The following is an 8717-nucleotide window of genomic DNA, read 5'->3' as shown; positions in this document are numbered from 1 at the left end:
GCCCAATGCATAGACCTGAGGGAAGCTCATCAGGAACTGTAAATCAGGTGACTCGAAGGCAGTAGCACAGACTATTGTATCTGGATTTTGTTTCCATGATGGGCTCAGAATGGAGGTGTGGTCTCATGGGTTAATGGGAGATTTTTCCTCTCAAAGTTGCTGACTGCTCCCAATAGTTTGGTTGCATTCTTGGGGAAGGGAAGAGTGCTGTTTTCCAACTTAGGGGTGCCCCAAAACAGGGATTCCAGAGACGGGCTTTTGGGTGCCTGGAAAATTCCACCTAGTGTTAGGATTTGGGCCTAGGGGCGTACCAGGGCTGCAATGTGGGATCCTGGAGGTGCAACTGAGAGCGTTTATTTGAAAGCATGCTCAGGCTGAGGGTCAAAATGTCTGCTTGTGCCCAGGGTGGCCCTCAGAAGTGGTCATAGTCTCATTGGCCTTGCAACTGGCTTCCACTCTGAGGTTTGGACTACCATCCCAACAGCCAGAATTCCTGCCATGGGGAAGGAGGAGTTCGCTATTGTGCTTCAGGTTCCCCCATTGTTAGTGATTCCAGCAAAGGTGTAGGGAACACATACCTGAATACCAAGGATGGGTAGAGATGATGGCCCTGGGCCATGGCCAGTCTCACATGTTGGATATGGACCCCGCCCACTGGGTGGCTGCCATGAGGTCGGGGCACAGGCTCTGTCAGACACAACACTAGTGGCCACGGTAGCCTATAAATCGGGGTTCCCTCATGATCTGAGCAGATTGATCCAAATGTGGTGTTTCTGGGAGTACTAAACCAGGCCATTCTTCTTTCTATGGGGAAGGCAGAATACTGCGTTGTGGCTCCAGAATTCACTGTCAAGAGGACTTGCAGACCTGGAGGGTGAGGATGAAATTGTAAACCCAAGCTCCTTTTCAATTCAGTGCCAAACAAAAGGCAGTTTCAGTGTACAGCAGCTTATTTGAATATCCAGCACCTGAGTAAGGGTGTATGTCAGATATTTGCTCACGCTGGAGTTTGTGTCTATGATGACTGACAAATAAAGTGGTGTCATCAAGAGGCCATGGAGGCTTTTTCGCAACGGGTTTGCCTCCAGAACACAGGTGTCCTGGAAACCACCGCTTCATCCTAAACCAGAATGGGGAAGGAAAAGACTCATATCAACATTGTTGTCATCGGACATGTAGATTCGGGCAAGTCTACCACTACTGGTCATCTGATCTACAAATGTGGTGGGATCTATAAAAGAACTATCGAAAATTTTTAGAAGGAGGCTGCTGAGATGGGAAAAGGCTCCTTCAAGTATGCCTGGGTCTTGGATAAACTGAAAGCTGAATGTGAACGTGGTATCACCATTGATATCTCCCTGTGGAAATTTGAGACCAGCAAGTATTATGTGACTATCATTGATGCTCCAGGACGCAGAGACTTTATCAAAAACATGATTACAGGCACATCCCAGGCTGACTGTGCTGTCCTGACTGTTGCTGCTGGTGTTGGTGAATTTGAAGCAGGTATCTCCAAGAACGGGCAGACCTGTGAGCATGCCTTTCTGGCTTACATACTGGGTGTAAAAGAACTAATTGTTTGTGTTAACAAAATGGATCTCACTGAGCCACCCTACAGCCAGAAGAGATACGAGGAAATCGTTAAGGAAGTCAGCACCTACATTAAGAAAATTGGCTACAACCCCGACACAGTAGCATTTGTGCCAATTTCTGGTTGGAATGGTGACAACATGCTGGAGCCAAGTGCTAATATGCCTTGGTTCAAGGGATGGAAAGTCACCCGTAAAGATGGGAATGCCAGTGGAACCACACTGCTTGAAGCTCTGGATTGCATTCTGACACCAACTCGTCCAACTGACAAGCCCTTGCGTCTGCCTCTCCAGGACGTCTACAAAATTGGTGGTATTGGTACTGTCCCTGTGGGCCGAGTGGAGACAGGTGTCCTTAAGCCTGGCATGGTGGTCACTTTTGCTCCAGTCAATGTTACAACTGAAGTCAAGTCTGTTGAAATGCACCATGAAGCTTTGAGTGAGGCTCTTCCTGGGGACAATGTGGGCTTCAATGTCAAGAATGTATCTGTCAAAGATGTTCGTCGTGGCAATGTGGCTGGTGACAGCAAAAATGACCCACCAATGGAAGCAGCTGGCTTCACAGCTCAGGTGATTATCCTGAACCATCCAGGCCAAATTAGTGCTGGATATGCACCTGTGCTGGTTTGTCACACAGCTCACATTGCTTGCAAGTTTGCTGAGCTGAAGGAGAAGATAGATCATCGTTCTGGAAAAAGCTGGAAGATGGTCCTATGTTCTTGAAATCTGGTGACGCTGCCATTGTTGATATGGTTCCTGGCAAGCCTATGTGTGTTGAGAGCTTCTCTGACTATCCTCCTCTGGGCCACTTCGCTGTTCGTGACATGAGACAGACGGTTGCTGTGGGTGTCATCAAAGCAGTGGACAAGAAGACAGCTGGAGCTGGCAAGGTCACCAAGTCTTTCCAGAAAGCTCAGAGGGCTAAATGAATATTATACCCAATACGTACCACCCCAGTCTTAATCAGTGGTGGAAGAACGGTCTCAGAACTGTTTGTGTCAATTGGCCATTTAAGTTTAATAGTAAAAGACTGGTTAATGATAACAATGCATCATAAAACCTTCAAAGGAAAGGAGAATGTTTTGTGGACCATTTGTTTATTTGTGTGTGTGTGTGTGTGTGTGTGTGTGTGTGTGTCAGTTTTAAGTTATTAGTTTTTAAAATCAGTACTTTTTAATGGAAACAACTTGACCAAAAATCTGTCACAGAATTTTGAGACCCATTAAAACAAAAGTTTAATGAGAAAAAAAAAAGGGGGGGGCATGGAGGATTTCCCACGCTGGGGCTTGTTAGATGCTCTAAACAGCAAGGTTTCCTTCTAACGGACAGGGGGAGTCTAGTTTGTTTACTCTAGGGCTCCCCATATTGAAAGTTTGGGTAGCAGAGCACTCCCACATGGATGCCTGGAAAGCACACCTCCATTGACCATTGCAGCTGAGGAAAATGGCAGATTTGTTCTGGTGGCTCTTGGGCAAAGTACCAATGCCTTGAGTTGACATGGAGGCTCATGGAGATGGAGCACAATGCAGGTTTGTTACCAGTGAGATCTTAGAATGTGCTGGTGGCTATGCGGCCCTGTAGGATTCATGTACCCTGAGCGTTTGACACAGGTCCAAGAGCACGGGTTCCATCTGAAGACAGGAGATGTTCTGTTGTGGGGTTCAGGGACCACATGGTGTATCATAAGTTCATATTCTAGAACAGGTCTCTGACGACAGATGCCTGAAAACCTAATCTAGGGGTCCAGTGAAGTCCTAGGGGCATGTCAGTTTCAATCTTCTGACTCAGGACCATTGACTTGGGTGCCTGCCTGGATTCAGGTAATCAGGGTGTTTCAGACTATGCATTTTCATCCATAGCGGCCTCCAGTATTGGGGTGATCTCAGGGGCCTTGCATTTTTCTCCTAATCTGGATGGTTTGGGCAACTTTGATGGGCACAGTTTCCTTGGGGATGGCAGGCACACATCTGTGGTGAGGCTCCAGTGACCCCATCCTGGCGGGCATGTTAGCAATGGTTTTGGGAGAGAAGTCTGCAAACACAAACTCGGGTTAAGGTTAGTTGCCAGGTGATCTCAGACCCAATGCATAGACCTGGAGGGCAGCTTGTCAGGAATTGTAAATCGGTTGACTCGAAGGTGGTAGCACAGACTTTTGTATCTGGATTGTGTGTCCAGGATAGCCTCTGAATGCATGTGTGATCTCATGAGTCCACGGAAGATTTTTCCTATCTAGGGATCCTGGTGGCTCCCCAGAGTTTTGTGGCTTTCTCAGGGAAGGGAAGATTGCTGTTTTCTATCTTAGGGGTGCCCCAAAACAGGGATTCCAGAGAGGGGCTGTAGGTCTGGGTGCCTGGAAAATCCCACGAAGGGTTAATATTTGGGCCTAGGGGCATACCAGGTATGAAATTTGGCCTTAGATCACCTCGCCACTAACCCTAACCCAATTTGTATTTGCAGACTTGTCTCCCAAAACCATGGCTCACATGCCCTGAATGATGTGGTCTGTGGAGCCAAACCACAAGACTGTGGTTGCCATCCACAAGGAAACTGTGCCCGCCACAGTTGCCCAAACTGTGCAACTGAGAAAGTATGGTTGAAAGCATCCTCAGGGTGAGTATCACAATGCCTGCTTGTGCCCAGGGTGGCCATCATGAGTGGGCGTGGTCTCATTGGCCATGCAGCTGGCTCCCACTCTGAGAGTTGGACACCCATCCTAACAGAGTGGATTTCTGCCATGGGGAAGGAGGAGTTCTCTATTTTGCTTCAGGCTCCCCCATTGGCAGGGATTCCAGCATAGGTCTGGAGACAGATGCCTGAATAACAAGGATGGGTAAAGATGACAGTCCTGGATCATGGCCGGTCTCACATACTGGATATGGGACCTGCCCTCTGGGTAGCTGACATGAGGTCCGGGCTCAGGCTGTGTCAGACACAGCACTAGTGGCCAGGGAAGCATATAAATCAGGGTTCCCGGAGGACTGATTAGAATGATTTTCATGAGGAGTTTCTGGGCAGACTCAACACGCTCTTCTTTCTATGGGGAAGTCAGAATGCTGCATTGTGGCTCCAGTGTTCCCTATCAAGACGGCTTGCGCACTCGTAGGGTGAGGATGGAATTGTAAACCCAAGCTAAGGTTAAATTCAGTGCCAAGCGAAAGGCAATTCCAGTGTGCAGCGGCTGATTCGAATATCCACCACCTGAGTAAAGACAGATGTCAGATATTTGCTCACGCTGGAGTTTGTGTCTATGATGACCAACAAATGGAGGGGTGGCATCAAGAGGCCATGGAGCATTTCCCACGCTGAGGCTTGTGAGATGCTCCAAACAGCAAGGTTTCCTAATATTGGACAGGTGGAGCCTGGTTTGTTTGCTCCAGAGTCCCCCATTTGGAAAGTTTGTGTAGCAGAGCACTCCCGCGTGGATGCCTAGAGGCACACCTCCATTGACCATTGCAGCTGAGGAACATGGCAGGTTCGTTATGGTGGCTCTGGTGTGAAGTACCAAGGCCTTGAGTTGACATGGAATCTATTGAAGTTGGGTCACATGCTGGATTGTTACCAGGGAGATCTTATCATGTGCTGGTGGCTAAGGTGCGCGGCAGGAGTCTCCTAACCTGAGGGTTTGCCATAGGAAGAAGAGCATGGTGTCTTTCTGGGGACAGGAGATGTTCTGTTGTGTGGCTCAGGGACCACATACTGTATCATAAATTGGTATTCCATAACAGGCCCCTGAGGACAGATGCCTGAAAACCTAATCTAGAGTTCCAATGAGTTCCTAGGGGCATGTCAGGTTTAATCTTCTGACTCAGGACAATTGATTTGGCTGTCTCCTGGTTGTATGTGGTCAGAGCGTTTCAGACTGTGCATTTGCGTGCAGAGGGGCCGTCAATATTGGTGAGAGCTCAGAGGCCTTGCAGGTTTCTCCTGATTTGAAAGGTTTGGGCAACTGTGATGGGCACAGTTTCCTTGTGGATGGCAGCCACAGTCCTGTGGTTTGGCTCCACAGACCAAATCCTTCAGGGCATGTGAGCCATGGTTTAGGGAGACAAGTCTGCAAACACAAATCGGGTTAGTGTTAGTGGTGAGATGATGTAAAGCCCAATGTGTAGACATGGATGGCAGCTCGTCAGGAACTGTAATTAGGGTGACCAGAAGGTGGTAGCACAGGCTTTTCTATCTGGAATGTGTGTCCAGGATGGCCTGGGAATGCAGGTGTTGTCTCATGGGTCCATGAGATATTTTTTCCTCTCTAAGGTCCTGGCGGCTCCCCACAGTTTTGTGTATTTTTCGGGGAAAGGATAACAGCTCTTTTCCATCTTAGGAGTGCCCCAAAACAGGGATTCCAGAGATGGGCTCTGGGTCTGGGCGCCTGAAAACATCCCACCAAGTTTTGGATTTGGGACTAGTAGCGTACCAGGCCTGCAATGCGGGATCCTGTTGTTACATCTGAGAGGGCTTATTTGAAAGCATGATCAAGTTGAGGGTCACCGTGCCTGTTTCTGTCTAGGGTAGTCTTCAAGAGTGTGCGTAGTCTCAATTGCCTTGTAGCTGTCTCCCACTCTGAGGGTTGGACATCCATCCCAACAACCAGGTTTCCTGCCATGGGGAAGGAGAAATTCTCTATTGTGCTTCAGGGTCCCCTTTTGGCAGGGATTCCAGCAAATGTCTAGGGACATGTGCCTGAATACCAAGGATGGGTAGAGTTAACAGACTTGGGCCATGACCGGTCTCACAAACTTTATATGGGGCCCGCTCTTTGGGTGGCTTACACAAGGTCGGTCCCCAGGCTCTGTCACACAGCACACTAATGGCCAGGGCAGCCTATTAACCTGGGTTCCCTGAGGGCCATGCAGATTGATATTTTGTGGTGTTTCTGGGAAGACCCACGAGGCCCTTCTTCTTTCTATGGGGAAGGAAGAATGTTGTGTTGTGGCTCTAGAATTCCCTATCAAGAGGTCTTGGGGACAAGTAGAGTGAGGATGGAATTGTAAACACAAGCTACGGTTCAATTCAGAGCAAGCTGGAGGCAGTTCCAATGTGCATTGATGTATTCGAGATATCCAGCACCTGATTAAGGGCAGATGTCACAGGTTTGCTCACACTGGACTTTGTGTCTATGATGACTGACAAATGGAGGGAATTGACGTCAAAAGGCCACAGAGGATTTCCCATGCTGAGGCTTGTGAGATACTCCAAACAGCAAGGCTTCCTTCTACTGGAAAGGTGGAGTGTGGTTTGTTTGCTCCAGGGTTCCCCATGTGGAATGTTTGGGTAGCAGAGCTCTCCGACATGGATGCCTGGAAAGCACACCTCCATTGACCATTGCAGCTAAGGAACATGGCAGGTTCGTTCTGGTGGTACCAAGAAGTACCAAGGCCTTGAATTGACATGGAATCTCTTTCCGATGGGCCACAATGCCGGTTTGTTACCAGGAAGATCATAAAATGTGCTGGTGTCTAATGTGCCATGCAGGATTCTCCTATCCTGCAGGATTTGGCACAGATCGAATTCACAGTTTCTGGGGAAAGGACAAGTACTGTTGTGTGGCTCAGGGACCAGAAGTTGTATTTTAAGGTGGTATTCCAGAACAGGCCTCTGAGGACAGATGCCTGAAAACTTATTCTAGGGTTCCAATGAGGTGATAGGGGAATGTCAAGTTCAATCTTCTGACTCAGAACCATTGACGTGGGTGTCTGCCTGGATGGAGGTGATCGGGGTGTTTCTGATTCTACATTTGTGTCCAGAGCAGCCTCCAATATTGGGATGGGCTCAGGGGCCCTCCAATTTTATCCTAATCTAGAGGGTTTGGGCAACTATGATGGGCCCACTTTCCTTGGGGATGGCAGGAACAGTCCTGTGTTGTGGCTCTTGAGTTCCCACCATGGAGGACATGTGAGCTATGGTTTTGGGAGAGAAGTCTGCAAAACCTAATCAGGTTAGGGTTAGTGGCAAAGTGATTGCAGGCCCAATGCTTAAACCTGGAGGGCAGCTCTTCAGGAACTGTAACTTTGGTGACTGGAAGGCGGTAGCACAGGCTTTTCTTCCTGGATTTTGTGTCTAGAATGGCCTCAGAATGCATGTGTGGTCTCATGGGGCCGTGGGAGACTTTTTCCTCTCTACGGATCCCGGTGGCTCTCAATCGTTTGGTTGCTTTCTTGGGGAAGGGAAGAGTGCTGTTTTCCATCTTCAGGGTGCCCCAAAACAGGGATTCCAGAGATAGGCTCTGGGTCTGGGAACCTGGAAAATCCCACCAATATTTAGGATTTGGGCCTAGGGGCGTACCAGGCCTGCAATGCGGGATCCTGCTGGTGCATCTGAGAGTGCTTGTTCGAAAGCATGCCTGTTTGTGCCCAGGGCTGCCCTCAGGAGTTGTCGTGGTCTCATTGGCCATGCAGCTGGCTCCCACTCTGAGTGTTGGACACCCATCTCAACAGCCAGGTTTCTGCCATCTGGAATAAGGAGTTCTCTATTGTGCTTAAGGTTCCCCTGTGAGGGTTTGATTAGCCAGACGGAATCATTTTGTGTTTATGTAGTGAACTTATATTGACCCGATGCAGTAAACTTAGATTGATCTCGCCCTTCCCAGAGGACCTTACTTGCAAAGCATAGACACAAGGTCGGGTCAGGCCATGTGAAGACATCCAATCAGTGAGGCAAGCATATATCTACTAGGGTAAATTGAAATTAATTAGGCACCCGTGTGTTACCTAGCATTTTTTTTTTCTGTGTGTGGCAGGCTTAGAATGAATGTGCAGTGTTTTCTGTGTATTGCAAACTCATTGGCCACCTGCGTATAGCCCGACTAAACTACCTCTATAAAAGTTAGTCTTTGATGCTGCAAGGGGTCGCCTCTTGGCACGAGACATCCCTGACCGGTCAGTTTGATTCTCGATGCATGGCGCGAAATAAAGTTTTGCTTGACCTTCGCTTTGTATCAGTCCTGCTCCTTTCATTACAGACCCTAACATTGGAGGGGGCACCCGGATTCCAATGACGATAACTGAGCCAGCATTGGAATTTTTGGGAAAAGCCTCTGGAGGTAAGATCACAGACTGTCTGTCTGGTTGGAGCTTCAGGGTATGGCCCAGCAGGGAGAAGATGGATGCAGCCTTGCTCCCCAGGGCTGGA

At 48.7% G+C, this 8717-nt stretch overlaps 1 pseudogene; it reads left to right on the top strand.

The window, feature by feature from the left end:
* Positions 1-1129: 1129 nt before the first annotated feature.
* LOC122898859 lies at positions 1130-2518 on the top strand (annotated as a pseudogene).
* Positions 2519-8717: the final 6199 nt, after the last annotated feature.

The sequence above is a fragment of the Neovison vison genome, chromosome 2, assembly GCF_020171115.1.
Source record: "Neovison vison isolate M4711 chromosome 2, ASM_NN_V1, whole genome shotgun sequence".
In the NCBI taxonomy this organism is placed as follows: Eukaryota; Metazoa; Chordata; class Mammalia; order Carnivora; family Mustelidae; genus Neogale; species Neogale vison.
Note: the sequence above shows the minus strand (reverse complement) of the source record. Positions and strands in the feature narration are given on the sequence as shown.